The 19,357-nt window shown below is 38.9% G+C and overlaps 1 protein-coding gene across 1 annotated transcript in view; it reads left to right on the forward strand.

Annotated features, from left to right (window-relative positions):
* The window catches only part of CNTNAP2 (contactin associated protein 2), a 1,111,126-nt gene that overhangs the window by 932,452 nt on the left and 159,317 nt on the right, over positions 1-19,357 (forward strand). The window lies entirely within an intron of this gene.

Raw genomic sequence — 19,357 nt, forward strand, 5'->3', positions numbered from 1 at the left:
TGTGTCTTGTTATGTGCTCTTGTCAGTGTCGTTACCTTTGCTATGCATATCACTGTAAACTATGTTTCTGCGATATAAATAGTAGAATGATTGCAAAACTTATGGGTGTAAACTCTGTTTACAGATGTATAATGTTTTACAAGATTGTTATCAAGTGTTAACCCTAACAGAGTAAAACACTGACAGTTTTTTGTAGCAGTCTGATTTCCAGGCTGAGTGCTGATGGGAAGTGAAAATCCTCCAGTTTGATCAGCAGGTGATAGAATAAATCACTATAATGGATAAACTTCCACTTCACAAACACACAAAAGTTGGGGTGCAGTTAGGGGATCTATATTCTTCCTTCAGTCTGTGTTACATGTCAGAAGGTGAAATTCACCAGCAAAGGCAGAGCAACCGCTTAAGGCGCTTTTAAATCACACCTCAAAAACTTAGATTCTATGCAGCTGGCCCACACATTGTGCTTGTTGTTTCTATTTGAAGGCCATTCTGTTACAAAGACATGCAGTAAGGAAAGGTTGCCCGGGTTAGTTTACAATAGCTCATATTTGCATGGTCTATAAGGAATACAGAATTCATCCTGGGATGCTGCTGGCAAAGAGTACTGTCAGGCAGTCTGAGAGATTGCAGTGGTGTAGAAATACTGAATGGGTGCACAGTAGTTGAACAACATGCTTCTAATTGACATCTAACGTGGCACAACAGGGGTGAATATGGTTTGTTCTTCCTCCTCTGCCCCTCTACAGCTACATGCTTTCCCTCTGCATGTTTCTAAGTGCAAAGGAGGCAGTATCATTATACCTGCCTTAATCTAAAGGAATTAATCCCAGCTGAGAGGAAATAATGTCCTCGATAGTCATTCAGCAGAAAGAGTACAAAAGAGAGTTTTTTGAGTCCCAGTCCAGTGCCTCAAAACCCTAGGCCATTGCTCAGTGATACAAGTGAATGTGCTTAGCCTCTTTTCTGTTCGGGGTCTTTCTGGATTGTACAAATGATCCCTCCAGGTTTTATTAATTAATCTGATACCTAAGAAACAGAAACAAATATCATGGGATGTTTGCAAACTTTCACGTTACTTATTTGGTCCTTTTTATTTATGGTGTTTGACTAATCACAGGTCAGTTTGTGTTTGTTTCTCAACTGTGTTTGACAAACATTTCTGTAAATAGGCTTTTACAACTGGTGACTAAGAAGTAACATGAAGCATATTTCCTGTGCCTGTAGTTCTCAATGCAGAATCTGAGTGCTGCTAGAAATACCATTCTCTAAAGTGTGAGCCATTTCTAAATATTAGTATAAATGAAAGCTCATTTGAGCAGACAGTAGCCTTTATTAGAGTTGGACTAAGTTACATGGCCATTTAGGGAACTGAACAAGTTTATTTCTAACATCCTGAATTTTCTGTTTGAACTTTACAGATAAAATTTGTAGCTTTTAAAAACTTTGCCTAGGAATAAATGTTAATTAATTTCCATGACCATGTATTATTGTCAAAAAGCTGGTACAAGTTTTCTCACAGAAGATAATATGAACTCCAGTCCTTTTCAGTTAGTAAAAGCTCCCATTTTACATTCTGAGTGCGTTTACAAGGCATTCTCCCTCATATTCTTTCTTGACCACATACGGCAGCTGCTGTACTCCAAACCAGGTCTGTCTCACCATGGATTGGAGTTGGTGGAAAACAAGGTTTCAATCCTGGGGAAAAAGCCAAAATTTCAAATTATGGTTTTGTTCCAAAAGGAAGAAAGTGTTGAATGTGAAAAGTGCTGAATTTGTGGAAAAGGCTTTTTAAAACAATTGATCCATTTTTTAATGTATTACATGCATCAAACCCAACATTATTAACACTAAAGATGTTGACTCTCTTGTCACAGTCCAAGTTCAGTTGTGTAAGTTTTGTATGTAGTTATCACTGTAATTTTTGAAGGTGAGAAATGGAATTCAGTTAAAGGCACGAAGACTGGCAAAGAAATACAGACTTTTGGTCTGGCTGGAAGGAAGGTGGAAAAAGTAAGAGCGCCTAAACTTTATGTAATTAGAAGTAAAAAAAAATATGTATTTAGAAGGATTTCTCATTTTGGTTGTAGAGCCTGCCAGTTATCTGATGACTTACCTCAAATTGCCCTGAGGCTTGTCAGTGGCATATGATGTATCAAGCCATAGTCCAGTGATACTTTGCGGCACATGAAGGGCCATATTCTCCCATCAGAATTACAGTATAATTTGCCACGCATTTCATAGCTACTTCTGTGTGACACCTAGAGACACTGACATATATCACCTAGGCCTAGTCACAGCTGTAGCTGAGAGCTGTAAGAGTACAGAAGAGCTGTTTGCCTTAGCAGTGCATAAGAACAGAAAGCTGAAAGCTTGCTATTTGAGTCCAAGGATTATTAAATAAAGCAAAGATATTATTTGTCTCATGCAGTTCCCTTCCTCCCTTAAAGAACCAATTAATCAACTGGGGCCACAACAATTAACCATTCCTACACTATTGACTATGAAAGTTAATCTGAAAATCATTCATTTCAGTGCCATTGGTTTGACACAAATTGAAGAAAATTAGGAATATTGCAAAATTGTAAGTTTTCTCCTACTGCAAAAATCGCTAGAAATGAAGATTTTATTTGGGTCCCACAAATGACAGTTTCATTTTTCTATTCGCCTGATTTTATCCCTTAGTAAAGCTGCTCTGGGCAAGCTTGGATGTTAGGAAACAAAATCAGAAAACTTGGCCATGCATAATTGTCCATCTTTGTGTTCCAGAAGTGACTGGACCTCACAAAACACTATCTGCACCCTGAAAATTAGTCAGCAAAATGTCCTTTATTACCCCTCTAAAGATCTGCTTAAGTTGTCGTATTCCACTAGAATGGTGAAGACTCATGTAGTCAATGTGGCAAAAATCCCATAAATCTTGCCTGGGGCCTGTCTTGCACCTTGGATAAAAGAACCCAAAATGTCTGTTTTCTATTTGCTATTGTAGTTTTCAGGAATGCTTTCTAAATATTTATTTATTTTTCTAAGTGGTGACCTACCACGGGAGTGGACTTACCCAATTTTATGAAGAAGAGGTGTGTAACCAGGATATGGGTTTTTTTAGGCATTAGATTGCCTCCAAACATCAAGTAATGAGTTTGAGCAAATGTCAACTCTACCCAGACATAAAGCAAAGCTGTCCTTCCTTGGCATTGCTATATGAGCATTGTATGAGAATGTACAGGCTGACAACGACAGTTTATCATCAGATTCTCAAGGTTCTCTAAGCTGAATGAAAAATAAAAACGGAATAAAGGGAAAATGCTTATCTATGTACTTTGACATTCACCAGTCCAAAGACTCTGTAGTAATATTGGATGAGGGAATTACTCTAGTTTTTCTCAAGTGAATGTGTTCTGTGCAGGATCTAGAAAAAAGGCCCGACATAGAACCACTAATTAATCAGCTTTGTTCAAGTATCTTTGAGACACTTACTAAAACCCCATTACAGACCATTTACAGATCTACTAATACAATAGCACCTGGATTCCCCAACTCCGCTGGATTTGGCCTGATCCAACAAGTAAAAGAAAGATCTTTTCCATCTCTTTATGTTATTCCACTGTAATGTAAATGAGCACCTCAAGCCTTCTCCTTTTAGAGAAGAACACCGTGTGTGTGGGGGGGGGAGAGTTGTGTCTCAGCTCAGCCTGAGGTGGTACTTCAAAGCTGCAAAAATGGATCTAGTGATTTCTTTTGAAAACAAACTGAAGATTAGTTTACTAAGTTGAGGCTGTTGCTATAGAGATTTCATCAATAATACTGAATCAAAATTACTTTTGTGACTTTTGGCACCTTTTCAAGACTTTATTTTCATTCCCCTTAGGAAAATACTTGTGTTTTCAAGGCTCCTGTATTTGTAACCTGCTAAGAGTATCCTTTTCCCAAGGGCTTCCAAGGATTTTTATCTCAGTCTGCTCTTTACAAACTCTGAGGGGAACAGACTGACTATTCAACTCTAGATTTGCTTTTCTCCTTGGATCTGTTTTCCTTTTGTGCTATTTCGTCTGTAGCAAAGACAGAATTTAAGAGGGAGATGGTTTTTACACAGCTGAGATTTATCTCCTCTGGTATTCAGTTTTTGCTCTCCCTGTAAGACTTTGATTTCTGAGCCATTAATCTTTTTTTGTGTTTTACTTCTATTATCTTTAATATTCAAAATGTGGAGAAAGAAGCAGCTGCATTTACTGTGGTTCTCTCTAAGTTTTGAAGACCAGTATCAGCAAGACAAAAAAATTATCCTTGACAGATGAGAGAAATTCAGGAACAAATCAAGGCTTAGTTCTTACATCACATAGCATTGGTTTTGTTTGTGCATGTGTGTGTGTGACTGTGAGTGTGTCTTCTCAGGGCCAATATACCTTGAGTTCTTTTTTTCAGTGATTTTGACCATGGCTCGTCATTACTCCTTTCACGACTTGAGGCTCTGTTTCTTTCACTTGTAAATACTGCTTCTGGCTTTACTCTTGTGCTTCCTTTTAGAATGTTCCAGTAGAGTTGGCTTATTTAACCAGACAGTGGTGTGGACATGGACATTTTTTCTGACTCTGGGTTTGTGTTAAAACCACTCTATAGGTACCTGAAGCAGACAGTGACTGCCAGGGTTGATGCTTACAGACTGGTATAATTGTTAAGATGTATATTTGTGTTCCTTAAGTACTTTTTATGGATCCCATGTGCAGGTTGGTAACTCAGAACTGTTACTTGTCATGAAAAACAAATCTACTCTTTCATATCCATGCTTAGTCCATTCTCATTGCATTCCAAATTGAACATTCTTGCAACATCTTGAACTTGTTTTTCAATGGTACCACCCGAGTTTCTTAAAAAATAGCACTGCCTTACCGTGCTGTTTTCAGTTACACGTTAAACCTAAGAACCAGATCCATTCTCTAGCAGCATATGCAGTATGTTGACTCAGACCAGCAGTCTTAACATATGTAGTATATATAGTAAGCTGGAGAGTATCCCAATAAGAAACTTTCTTGAATTGTTAAAAGATCCAACTGGAATTTCAGTAGAAACTATTTACTCCTACTGTATCTTAGACAACATTCTATTAATAGTGACTTGTCTTACAGGTTACTGGAAGTGAAAACACTGTATCAAATGAAAATTAACATCAATTATACACACCCCTCCAGCTCCCCAAATAAATCAAGCCTGAATGCCTCTTAAATGTATAATTAGCTCTGAAAAATACACACAAAAAAAAAATGTTTTCTGAAACTTCTGAAGCAATGGTTCCATTGGAAGCTTGTGTGATGGGAGTACCTATCTGAAATTTAGGCAATTCTCATTTGAGGTCTTAATTACTTCTCTGCTACCCACATTAGAAAACTAATCAAAATCTCTGTATTTTTCTACATTTCCCTATTTCTTCTTTGTATTGCTAGATATATCTGTATACATTCATTTTTTATTAATCTCTTATGACTTTCCAAACAGTTGTGATAAGTTCAGTAGTGTGAATACTGGTCAAAACTTGATACATCTTAGAGCTTACATTTTTTTCCCCAGTAACTGTAGCTGCTTTCAGTAAAAATAAAAATTTCTCTGCTGAATTTCCACAGCTATTACCCCAGCAGGTCTTTATCTGTTGCACTGAGTTGTGCAGTTCAAGGGGAATACAGATTCATTCAAAGAACATCAGGACACCGTACTCACTGTTTTTTGCAATCATTCTGATGCTACCAGCAAAGAAGGAGAAATAAAAGCTTTCTTTCAATAACAGTAACCTGACAAGCAGGAAGTACTATTTCAGATTCATTCGCTCTTTTCAGTGGTTTTTGTTGAAGGTGATAAAATCACAGTGTTCACCTAAAACTGGGTTAGGGATTGTCCAGTTCAGTTAATCAAATTGCTGTGATCATTCTTCACGTCAGTTGCTTTCCTCAGAGACCCAAGAGAAAGGAATCATAGAATCATAGAACTATTCAGGTTGGAAAAGACCCTTGGGATCACTGAGTCCAACCATCATCTCTACTCTACAAAGTTCTCCCCTAAACCATATCCACCAACACTACATTCAAACAACCATTAAACACATCCAGGGATGGTGACTCAACCACCTCCCTGGGCAGCCTATTCCAGTGTCTGACCACTCTTTCTGTGAATTTTTTTTTTTTCCAAATGTCCAGTCTAAACCTCCCCTGTTGCAGCTTGAAGCCCTTCCCTCTTGTTCTGTCATTAATTACCTGTGAGAAGAGACCAGCACCAACCTCTCTACAGTGACCTTTCAGGTAGTTGTAGAGACCGATGACGTCTCCCCTCAGCCTCCTCTTCCTCAAAAAAAACATTCCCAGCTCCTTCAAACATTCTTCATAAGATTTATTCTCCAGGCCCTTCACCAGCTCTGTTGCCCTCCTCTGTACTCACTCCAGCACCTCGATATCTCTCTTGAACTGAGGTGCCCAAAACTGGATGCAATACTCCAGGTGTGGCCTCACCAGTGCTGAGGACAGGGGGACAATCACCTCTCTGCTTCTACTGGTCACACTGTTTCTAATACAAGCCAGGATGCCATTGGCTTTCTTGGCCACCTGGGCACAATGCTGGCTCATATTCAGCCGCTTGTCAGTTAGAACCCCCAGGTCCTTTTCTGCCAGACACTTCCCAGCCACACTTCCTCAGGCCTGGAGCGTTGCCTGGGGTTGTTGTGGCCCAAGTGCAGAACCCGGCACTTGGCCTTTTTGAAGCCCAGACCATTAACATTAGCCCAATGATCCAATCTATCCAAGACAGTGACCCACTATGTCATCCTTCTAAACTTTGCTGCATAAACAAATCCACCCTTCTACAGTTGCTTAATCTCTGATTTAAATAGTGTCCTTTCCCATAGCTAAGTCTACCTCTTAATCTTTAACCCTGTTTCATAATGCATAATTTGCTTTTTTTTTACTTTTACCTAGAATTTAATTTTAGTATTTGTGAGGAAATGTTTTCTCCTGTGAGCAGGGCTGGAATGCCCTCCTGCACTGCCTATATGTTTGTAAGAGAACTCTTCCTTTTATTTTCTCCCAGGAAATCCCAGACTGTGGCCAGTTGTCTCATACAAATACTGACTGTTTCTGGCCACGTAAATAAAACTTTACCTGTCCCTAAAACAGGGGCTGAAAAATCTCAATTATTCACATGAATTTAGGGCATTTCTCTCTCATGCTGAAATATGCAAAGAAACTACAAGGTGAGCATGTCCTCTTGTGTCTTCTCTTACATGTTCTCACAACCTTCCTGAGCAGCAAAGTGCTGGCTTTTTGGCTGGTAGCTTTGGCATCCTTTTTCATTTCCAACCAATTCTCAGAAGCACTATAACTACACTCAGAAGTGATTTTCTGATGTCATAGATAGGAAACATTTTATTTTAATTTATAACTTACTGTTATGTAAGTTTTTAACAAGATAAGCTCTACCTCAGATGATTCATGGTGGACAGTACCAAAACCAGAAGACCTAATGTCTCTGTAATTGCATATTAGCTTGGAATTGTCTTGAGGTTTGGAGTGTGTGTGTGTGTGTGGGAGGGGGTTGGTAGGTGGTGTAAACAGCATTTGAACATGTATTGGTGAAATTATTTAAGTTCCAAAAATTACTTACTTTCTTCTTGAGAATACTTAGTCTGAGCTAGTAATTCTAGATTATTTGCTCCTACTTCTTCCTGTTTGTACAGTAGAAGACATTTTGGCCTAGAAAATTGGAAGGAAGTAGTCTCTAGAGCACTGTAAGGTTCATTGAGAGCTCTTTCTACATACCACCTTGAATGTACATTTCCTTTTATATAATCTCAAAAGCCCAACAAAGTATTGCTAAGATCAATGATTTCTGTGTTCGTGCACTCATTATAAGCCATGAACATTTCTACTGTAGAACATCTTTTTCTGAGGTTTATAATATGGCCATAAAATTCTCTTCAGTTCAAACAGTATTCCTGGAATAAATACTTGTAAAGTGACCCAATATTAACATAATTCATATTGACTTATGGGTCATATATGAATATTCTCCAACCTGTCCCACTCACTGTCATGTTTTGTTCTGTTTGCTGTTTGAAAGCAAACCCTACCCATCAGCACCACTCATCTCACAAAGCTGGAAGAAACACAGATCATATAAAATTTAGTCATCATCCTAGAAGGGCATGTCTTTTTTATGGCTGACTCTAGCAGCAGGATACCTGAGAATAGTGCAAGAGAATAAAGGAAAAGTAGAGTTAAAATTATTAATTTGGCATATTGTGAAATCTACCAGCCCCATACATGTGCCATATGCAAATCAGAATTCAAGGTGAAAAAAAAAAAAAAAAATACCCCACTTCTATGTAGGACTGATCTTGTTAGAATATGCAGAAGAGAGATCCTTGTAACATCAAGCATTGTCTTTTGATGTAGTTTGAGCCCTTCTTTTTAATCCTTTTGGAGCTTTGCCAAGATACAATAGACTCTGAATGTTTGGTTGAGAAGAATGAGACTTATGCCACTTTTGCCCATGTCTGGTGTTTTATGAAAGTGTTATAGATTAAATTGTCAATTAGTGTGAATTTTCATTGTGTGTTTACATTACTGGACAAGAAGCAGTATGCTCTGGGTATCTCTTTTGATGGGAAATACATTTAATCCTTTTAAACTTTCCTGTATACTTCCCTGCCAGTAACTTTTTCTCTGTACTCTTCATTGTCTTAAAAAATGCACCTCACATCTATTTTACACATATGTTAAATTTTGGTATGAAGGATATCACAGTTCCACAGTTTACATTTCCACACTTCCCAGATCCATGAGGAAATGTAAACCAGATGGTGGTAGATATGTTTTACCTGGTTTAAGATAGGAGTGGACCTGCCTACTGTTAATTAATTCTCACATGCATTCAATTTCACCTAAATATGTATGTTGGTATAATCTACAGAAAGCAGTTAATTTGAATTTCAAAGCACTAATACATTTTACTCTCTTTATGTATTTGCTGAAATAATGAAAACATATGGCAATCAATGCCCATGATAAATTCTCCAACCAATCATAAAAGAAAAAAATGGTGAAATTCCATAGGGGAGTTACGAGCTTTATGTTTCAGAGATACAGAATTCAAATGCAATTAAGAGCTAATTTTATTCAAATTCCTCTCATCATTATGATTATATTACATGTTAATTTTATCTTCTTTAATGCAAAAAACAGAAGTAGCTGAAGCATTTCACATAAAGTATTGTCTCCTAAGTCCTAGGGAATTTAAACAGAGAGTCGTTAGTGTGATAGATGACATACAGTAGCTGTTCATATTAAAACCAAATCCTGAAAAAGTTATGCTTTAATTATAATTTCAAACACTTTACCATCTATGTGATTGTAATGCATATTAGTATCTTACCTCTTACCTAGAGCAAAGTAAGAAAAAGCAGTTGTGCAGAGTACAGTATCTAAGAATGAAAAGATGAAACAATTCGCACAGTGTATAGAGAAGTGATGAGAAGGGAGATGTCAGTAAAACAATAAGGAACTAGGAGAACCTGAGACTAAACTGGGGATGAGAAGTTGTTGGAGTCCTGTTAATTACATGCACAAATTTATGGTCATCTTTAAATTTCACCCCATCAGCCTGAATAATCTCAGAAATGAGGTATAAAATGGCAGATATTATCTATATTCATTTTTTAGGTGGAATGCTTTCTCACTTTAATACTTTTGGCCTGTGTATTCCTGCAGCACTGACTGACATTTCAAGAGCAGAAAGAGCAGAAAAAGGCAAAAAATGATTGAAGGTGAGGTAGAGTGAGGTCAGTCTCATTCATCGCTACATGCAAGTTATGCTAATTCAGTCTCATTTAGACAAAGATAAGTGAGTGGCAGCGGGATGGAGGATATCCAGGTATAAAGGAGTTCATCCAACCTCACAGCACCCAACACCTGACACCCAACACAAAGTAACTCAGTAACACTAAGAAATGCTCAACCACCAAGATGGAGAAACTAATAAAGAAGTAGTTGGGAACCCTCAATGCTTGTTAAACTTGAAAAACTGATCTCTGTACTAGGGAACCAAGTTAACTCTGTGTCTTAATAAAAGATTTTAAAATAGCTGAACGTTTTCTATGCGATTGTTGAATAAAAGGAAGGTCAAGTATGTATGCTGCAGTGGCACTTCATAATGATTTCTCATCCTGCAGGCTCCCCTCCCCATCCTTTAATTGTAGGGTTGAGTAATGACAGCTTTTGTTCAAAACACTCCCCTTATCAAGTCCTCTTACATGTGAACATGTACAGTATTTTGCGTGCATATCATGTCCCACTCGGTGCTTACCAGGATTTTCTAAGGAATGCATCCTGATCATTCTCTTGAAGAAGCAGCAAGTAATTCCATGTAGATCTGTTATGTGGGCCCAGAGGAACAGTTTTAGTACCTATAATCACAGGGTTGCAAGGTCATGCATTTTGGGCAAGCGATTAGAAGTCTGAACTGGGAAAAGGGAATATTACAATAGCTTAGGAGAAGTAGCGTAGATACATGTGAACAATTAACATCCTGTTTCTTTCCTCTGTGTATTTAAAAAAAATAAATCTGACCTTTGTCTTCTAAGGAAAAACTTAAATATGTGGGGGGAAAAAAGAACTAGAAAATAGAGAAATATGAAGAATTTCCTACATACTCCCTTTTTCATTGATGATGCCATGGAGAACTTCCACTAATAAACTTCTGTGTTTGAATATGCTGAGTTCCAAAGTGAAGTTGCAAACTGTGAAGTGCCATAAATTCAGTGTTTAGAGAGCAGATTTCAGAGGAAAGATTGCATTTCCCCTTCATTTTTTCTCTTTTCTGTGCCAAAAAATTATCCTTTGTGAGGTGCCTACTTGGTTCTTTAAGGCAAAAAAAATTTGAAAATGTTGGTTATTCTAGTCAAGGTTTTAACTTTCAATCAGCTCAGCTAGAATTAAAAGGAGATGAGTGGAAAATCCTTTAATTTACAAATTTATTTCTTTTTTCTTATTAAAGCAATTCAACGCAGTTCTATCCATTTACTGTCAGGAGCTTACATTAATCTGTGCTGCAAAAGTCCCAGCTAAGCTTGCAGAATCGGGAAGCTTTCAGCTTTACAATATGAAGCAGCAAATTCTGACATTTTTACCTGCTTGTCTTTCAACTCCCGTTTGTGAAGAATCATCTGCACATCTGATTGGTTCTAATGCAGAGTAGCAGTGTTCTTCATGAGAACAGCTTTCAAGGAAGCAGTTATGGAAAAGAAGTAATAGTGACTTGTGGTTTCAAAATCTTTTTGGCCGTTTCTTTCACTATTCAATTTCCAACATACACATTGTATATTTTATTATTTACCCTTGGTTTCATTAAGTCCTGTGGGTGGAAAGCTGCTGCCTTATTGCTGCAAGTAGTTCTGTGTCCCATTCACTTGACTGCAATTTATTTTAGATTTACTACTATTGTAAAATTTAAACCAATTTGTTTTATGGTTAAATTTAAAACAATTTGTTGTTATGAACTCCTATTGTATCTTCATCTTTCAGATGTAGACAGATGTAAACTCAATCCATAGTTGGCAGGGTATCTTCCAAGAAAGTTAAGATGCTTCCAAAAGCATGATAGAGAAGGACTTTTCCCAATGAATACTTCAATTTCCCACCCCAAAAGGAGAGAAAATTCTTAAAAATACTTGCCATGCCAGCACTAAAAAACATAAGGGTTGTGGTTTGGGGCAACATGACAACAAAAGAACAGCCCCATGGCTACTCACTCAACTCCCCCCCTCACACACACTCTGGGATTAGGAGGACAAAGGCCAATGAAGAGTCTCATGGGTCAAGACAAAGGACAAGGAGGGTTCTTCACCAATTAAGGTCCCGGGCAAAACAGATTCAACTTGGGGAAAAAATAATAATTTCATTTCACACTAATCAAACACACACAGGACACTGACAACACACAGAGCAGGGCTTGCATATGTTACCCCACCCCTCCCTTCTTCCCAGGCCCAAATCCCTTTGTTCCCAGTTTCTCTCCCTCCTTCCCCCCAGCGGCACAGGGGGACAGGGGATGGGGTTTAGAGTCAGTTCCCAGGCTGGTGGTTCCTGCTGCTCCTTCCTCCTCAGGAAGAAGGATTCCTTACAGTCCTTCCCTGCTTCCCAGTGGGGTCCCTCCCATGGGAGAGAGTCCTCCACAAACCTCTCCTTCATGAGTCCTTCCCACGAGGTCCGGAGCTGCTCCAGCCTGGGCTTCCCACAGAGTCAGGGGCTGCTTTGGGAACAGCCACCTCCCCTGGCACCGGGGTCTTCCACAGCTGCACAATCAGAGTCCACTGGCAGCAAATCCTCTGGCCACAACATCCAAGTCCACTGGCCAAGTTCACCCCTCCTGGCACCTTCAGGGAATGTTCCACCACGTTCCTCCATGAGTGCAGGGGGACAGCTGCCATCTCGCCATGGGTTGCAGGGAAACTTCTGCTTGGGCACCTTCTTCCCCTTCTTCCTCTCCAACTTCCAGCACAGCACTGCCTTTTTTTCCAGCACGGCTCTTTTTTTTCTTTAATTGCTTGCTCAACTCAGCTCTTATCTCAGTTCTTTAGTATGTTAATCGCAGAGGTGCATCTCTTGTCCCTCTAATGGCTCCTTGGCTGGGTTTGGAGCAGGGGGAGCTTCTCAGCTTCTTACCAGAGTCACCCCTGGGGCCCTTCCCCTGCTACCAAAAATCCTGCTGAACCAAACCAGCTCAATAAGGCATTTGAAACAGAACACATTGGTTATCAAGACCAGTTCCCATTGATGGTATGATGTAATTGTAACTGACTTCCAACATTTTATGAAAGAGCTTTTTTATCACTGTTTAATTACATTTCATAAATAAATAGGCTCTGAACTAAAAGAGTAAAAATGTCCAAATCAGAGTAAAATTTAAAAAACTGTCAGCTCAATGTAGTTACATTTCATTAACAGTTTCAACAAACTTCCAGCTGCTTTCAAAAGCTTCAGTGTCTTGTACCAATGAGAAGGTTTTATGAGAAAATATGAAACTAAATGAAATCCGTGCTTCATGGGAGGGACATTCCCTCTTTTTATAAATGTGAAGTAATTCCCTATGCTGAGAGAGAGTTGCAAGCTTTCGCTAATGCAAACTAAAAAGTCTTGCAGTCCTCCTTAAATTAGAACGTGATTAGCTGATACTCAACCCATCAGTATTCTGAATTTTATCTCTCTGTATCACCATGCTGAGAGAGATACCTCCTGCTCTCTGTACACATGCTGTATTTCAAGTGACTAATCTGATTGTTCTCTGTAATATCATAAGGTAACTTTGGGAGCCCATAGGAACTGACAGTTATTAAATAAAAATCTTATTATCATACAGTGCATTGCAGCTATCCCAGTCTCAGAAAATCTGTAGCAGTCAAAGATACAAGGAAATAAAATTAAGATGCTTAAAGCAATAGGTAGTGTTTGAGAAAAATGGAAACCAGCATCTGAAGCTGTAAGTTTAAGAGATGGGAATGTCATTGTTAGCAACTTGTTAACAGCTTTGCATGGCAACAAGAAAGAAACAGAGTTTTGTTGAGGTTTTGCTTTATCCATGAACTGTTTGAACCTTTAAAAAACAATAATGTGTAGACTTTCATTACTGTTGTTCTTTCTTGTTTTAGCTCTTAGTTGATAAAATTTTTTTGTGTTGTACTGAAAAAATGTTGCAAACATGGGGGGTGGAAGGATGGGGTGAATGGGAACTGCCTGTGGTTTGAAGAGGACAACATCAAGCACGGCAATAAAGCAATATTTCAAAAGCAGAGAATATGCCATCTTCTAGTCACAAGATCTGTTAGATGATGATACAAAAAAAAAAACCCCAATGTTTTATTCTGTTGTTGCAGATGGCTTTATATCTTTCTCACCATCCAGAGTAAGATACTAAGTTCTTGAAGATCATAAAATGCTAAGTATTTTACAGTTGCTTTTGAGCTCAGCTGGAAGAATAATCCTAAAAAATCATTAAAATCAGAAGTTAATTAAGTTTGGAAGGGACCTATGGAGACCATTCAGTCCAGTCTTTTGCTCAAAGCAGGACTACCTTCAAACCCAAATCAAGTTGCTAAAGGCCTTTTCTGTTCATTTAATGAAAATTTCTGAGGATGTAGTTTCTGCCATCTCTCTGGGCAACCTGTTCCAGTGCTTAACCACTCTAATTGTGAAAATATTTTCCTTACATCCAGTGGGAATTTTCTGTGTTGCAATTCATGACTGTTTTCTTTTTATCTTCTGCTTTGCAAATCAGAAAAGAGCCCAGATTGGTCTTGTCTAGAGCTGCCCTTCAGGCAGCAATCAGTTCCCTTCGGAGCTTTTGTCAGGATAAGCAAAAGCACTTCCCTCAGACTCTCCTCATACCTCACATGCTTCAGTCCTCAAATGCTTGTTAAATACATGATACCTTGTGAATCAGGAAAAGGGCAGACATCACATGTTGATGGGTTTTCATGAGTCAAGAATTACAAGTCAGGCTTTACTTCTGGGTTGTACAGGACGATCCTCCTAACAGATAGCTACTACTGATGCAGTAGCCCAGCCTACACAGAGGATGTCTTTTCACATATGTCAGTTCTCTCTAACTGCTGTGAACCACATAGCCAAGCAGCTGAGCAACTTCAGAATGATTCATTTATGTTTGTCCAGCAAACACAGATCTACAGGGTTCAAAGGAAGGGAATATCAACACAAAAACACCCCTCTTTCCTTCTGGATCCTCAGTAATGTGGAAGAAATAGAATGTATATTAGAAACAGTAATTCAATCTCTTTTTGACTTCTTGTGAATATCATAACAAACCAGAGACATAAGGATACATATCAGGAGCTGCATTGCCCGTCTCCATCAGTTCTTCTGGAATCACATCCATAAACGTGTCGAGCTCCCCTCGTGCAAGTCTCCTGCCTGCAAAAGTATTTCAATGTGCCACTCCTCAGGCAGATAGAAAACAACTTGCAGTGAACACAAATTCATGTCCAATGTATATCCTTTTAATCTTGTACCTATATTAATCTTTCACTTAAATACATCTTGCTTCCTAATCAGTACTTCCAAAAGGTATTAATGAAATGTCATCTTGTTTCCTCTCGGTGTTTTATCTAAACGAACCTAGCCAAACTCTTCTAATTCCTTCTTTGTAACATGTTCCTTTCGGTAATCATCCTGATAGACTTTCCCAAATACCAGATCCATTCTTGGACAGAAATCTGCCCACAGTCCTTCATTCCATTCATGTGGCTCAGATGCTAAAAGATAGTAATTGTGCTTCTGCATGGTGATGGTTAGAATTGACCTGAAGACCTTCTCAAGCATTTCCATTCCTTTGTAATTAGCAACAGAGGTACTGCTAGGCATCCAGGGCTTGGGCTACTAATCTCCACTTGTATCCAGAAATAAATGAGCAAAACGCCCAATCAAAAAGGATTCAAAAATTACAGAAAATTGCATAGGTTCTTAGTGATTTATTAGGACAAAAAAAAGAGAGTATCCTGCCTCAAACAAATAGTTTTTGATGTTGAAAGAAGACACAACATGTAAGGCCACCAGCCTCAAGGCATACAATCCTTAGTCTATGCAATACCATGCACCAAAATAAGGCTATTACTCCATTATTTGCCATACAGCTTTTTTTCCTCTGCAAGCTGAATATGTAAACAGCAAAATTATTTATAAGTAACTTTCAGATGTTTCCAGAGTCCACCTGCAAAATTTGTTTTCTGGACTCCAAGGATTCTCAGCCCTGCTGACTGTATTAAATATGCATGGTAGGAAGAATTATTAGACTAGACCTTTCCTTTGAGAGTTTTAGAGAAATGGTGGTTTATGCTGTAGATTTATCTCTCCACCTTGTTCCTTGTTCCCTCTTTCCTAGTTGTACTCACTCTCTTGAAGAGACTTAGGCAAGTAAACATCATCACTTATCACAGAAAGCAAGCCTGGGGGCCTCCACATCTCTTTCATTTTATTTACACTTGAAGAGTCGGTGGTTCATAGTGACTGAGCTATGATCAAGGAGCTTCCTGAAATTAAATTCATTAGTAAAACAAGAAACTTTCCAGACATGCACAGCACAGCTTGAAGTACTCAGCTGAGGAACTAATTAAAGACAGATAGCTGAGTGGGTAATGAATAAACACACATTGTGGGTAAAAATAGCTAGCACAAATACACATACTCCCTGGTATATTTGATGGCAAATTAAATTATCATGGATACTTAAATAAGTCAAACAATGCTGAAGCTCTCCTTCAGTTTTTAGTCACAGATTGTTCTTGGAGGTGAGACAGCAGGCAGTGGGATCCACAAGTGAAGCCCCTGTGAGGGAGTCTTCTGCAGCTCTTCAGCCCGTGGGTGGGTCTGTGCTGCACACAGCTCTCATGTGGTAAGCGGGCCAAAACCTTCCGAGTCAGCCCTGCATTCTCTGCACATGAGCACAGACCTGTTTGTCCCTATAAATGAGAGGCTTTGAATGACACTTGCTTTGCACACCCCGTTTTCTTACCCACCAGCCTTGTGTACCACCTCCCAGTTGATGTTTCTGTAGGCAGAATCACCAGTGTAATACTCCTAATACCACAGACTGGTGCTCAGTGAGGGTAATCAAATAGGTGACAGGAAGTACCTGCCCATCAGCAGATACTCTGGACTTTTAACTTCTTGGTTTGAAGAGCATCCATTTGTTTCTGCACGAAGTGGATGCAAATATCAGGGCTGCCTGAAGCTTTTAAAGTGTTAATGGTATCTTTTTGTATCCGATTTGTAAACTATGATGTGCTGCACACCAGCCATTTCCAGAGGCTTTTTGCACAGCAGTCTGTAAATGAACAGAGAAAACATTGTTCATGACATGAAGGCAGCCAAAAGAGGTGTGAGCTTTGAAAACATAGATAGTGAAGAGCTCCTAGGGGAAGTCCAGTAGCCACTACTAGATGAGAAACACCATTAAGTTAAGAGTTAAGTTTGCTAGTACTTATCACCAAACTGAAAGTTGAATTCAGTTTTTAAAATGGCAAACAGTAAAAGCCTGATAGAATTTATGAGGATGCGTTAGCAAGAATGCAAGTAGTGGAAAATAAGGCAAAGAAGATTTAGTTCACAAAAGGGTTATCAGTTGTAGCCCTCTATGCACCCAGAGTCATTGGACTGTCTCTAATGTGGAATATGAAGGCTTCCCGGTACAAATGTTTCCCTGGTCATACTAGTGCTGATTCTTTAAACATCATTTTATAACGTATCCTAAAGGAGGCATTGGGGTTTGTTGCTCTGCCCCTGTAGCAGGCCCAGACATAAGAGAGCATCATGGTTCCTTTGTCACTCCACCAATTTGCAAGAAACATTTTATTTTGCCATCTGTCTTCATGGTAAACAGCAGCCAAGCCAAGACATCATGCACACCTGCCCGTTTGCTGTTTGCCTCTAGCCCATTTGACCCCCCCCCCCTTGTACTGACCCCAGTGCTTCCCAGTCTGACTACAACCATGCAGAGAAGCAAGGAGGTTACTCCCTGCTCACCGGTGCTTTGCATGCCAGGAAAATCCTTTCAATAATCAAATCCAGCGAGTGTGCCTTAGTTCACAAATGTGTTACTTCAGCAGAATCACTAACAGCATAGGACAATGTTCAGTATGACAATAATTCCTACCATCCTAGCCATCGCTGGGACGAATTACTAAACATTTCTATTACATCCAACCATGTGTCAGAACATGGGGGTAGCTTGCATGGGATGTACAGCTTACATACTCTCGATTTTCATGGATGAGGTCAGGGAGTGAGACAGTCAGTTACAACATTTAACCTACCTGAGTCTGTATTTCTGTATTTCTGTATTCACAGGTGTTTAGACTTCTGCTTTTCCTTGGAGTGTTAAGGCCTCTGTAAAATTTTAAGGGGCAGAAAGGCAGAGGCAGGAGTTCAGAGAGCTGGCATCTCTGCTAACCATCTTCATGGTTAACAAATCTTACTGAAACCCCTGTGTAGCTACTGTCCTTGACATTTCTGGGAGCCTTCTGCACTGAATCTCACCATCTCCATGGCTGCAACCAGGTGAAGACATAAAATATTCTGTTACTCTGTTAAATACTTGCATTTATCCTAGTTCTTCTGCCCAGATCATCTAAGTTCCTGATTTGGCAAACTGAACTGAAGTAACATTTAGGAAACATTTTAGATTTTGCTTGGTTCCATAAAATGGAGGAAGTGCATTACGTTGCCAGGAAGACCAATATAAATAACTTGAAAATTGAGCATGTGTGTTTTTTATTCGCTTGTGGGTTTTGAGTTATTTAGTTTTGTGTAAAGATTTTGTACAGTGTCTGGAAACAACGCCCTGTTGTCTCTCTGCTGCCTGCATATAAGCACTATCCTACTCCTAGTATCTCTGCATTCATGAAAGATGTGCATATATAGCTCTAGTATTCAGCATTAATCTCATCTGAATAGTAGTAAGGAGAAGTTATTTTAGACTCCCCTGGACAGATTATGTTTACCAGGTGTATAATTAGAATTGATGTTGTTGGCTTTACAATAGCATAACTTTTATGCATGTATGTATTCGGTGGTTTTAACCTTCACGCAGAGCTTTTAAAGAATACTTGGAATTTACATGCAGCATTCTGCCTTTTCTTAAGATCAGTTAAATGCATTTTGACTTACTCATGTTTAGATTATTTTAAGTCTTCTATTCCAATAACAATTTAAAGAAATCTTTTGCCACAAAGATACTTTAATCAAATCAAATTGGCACAGTAGCAATGAGCTACTGCCGGCTGTAACCTCTGATGAATTAGTAGTCCCTGGAGTACTGTTTTGCCACTTTTAAGTACTTTAAATACTATTCATCTAGGAAACAATGTACCTGTCATTAAAATACCAACATTTATTGACAGTTGACTGTGCCGGGTTTTTGCATTTACAGGACTAACACACTTACCGCAAGCTCAGTTGCATCCCTGCTATGAGAGACCACCGTGAAAATACCTTCCAAAACACTGACACCTCTGTTCTCTTTGAATTAGAGAAGGCAGGAAGACACTTAACAAACATGACACAGAGGAGTACTAGGCCTTACAGTAAGGATATGTTCTTTTAAAATATATCATCCATATTTTACAGTATTTCTGTCTTCAATGATTTTCTCTCTTTCACCCTTACTACCCCTTTGGCCTCTTGGAGTTGGGGTTTTTTTTCCTCTTTAATTTTCTATTTTCTGTTTTCTGAGTTAATTTTCCTATCTCCTTTGTCCAGAGTGTACATGCACATCCAAAAGGACACCTCAGAGAAATGAATGATGCATACATCTATGCAGA

This window comes from Apus apus, chromosome 2, assembly GCF_020740795.1.
Source record: "Apus apus isolate bApuApu2 chromosome 2, bApuApu2.pri.cur, whole genome shotgun sequence".
NCBI lineage: Eukaryota > Metazoa > Chordata > Aves > Apodiformes > Apodidae > Apus > Apus apus.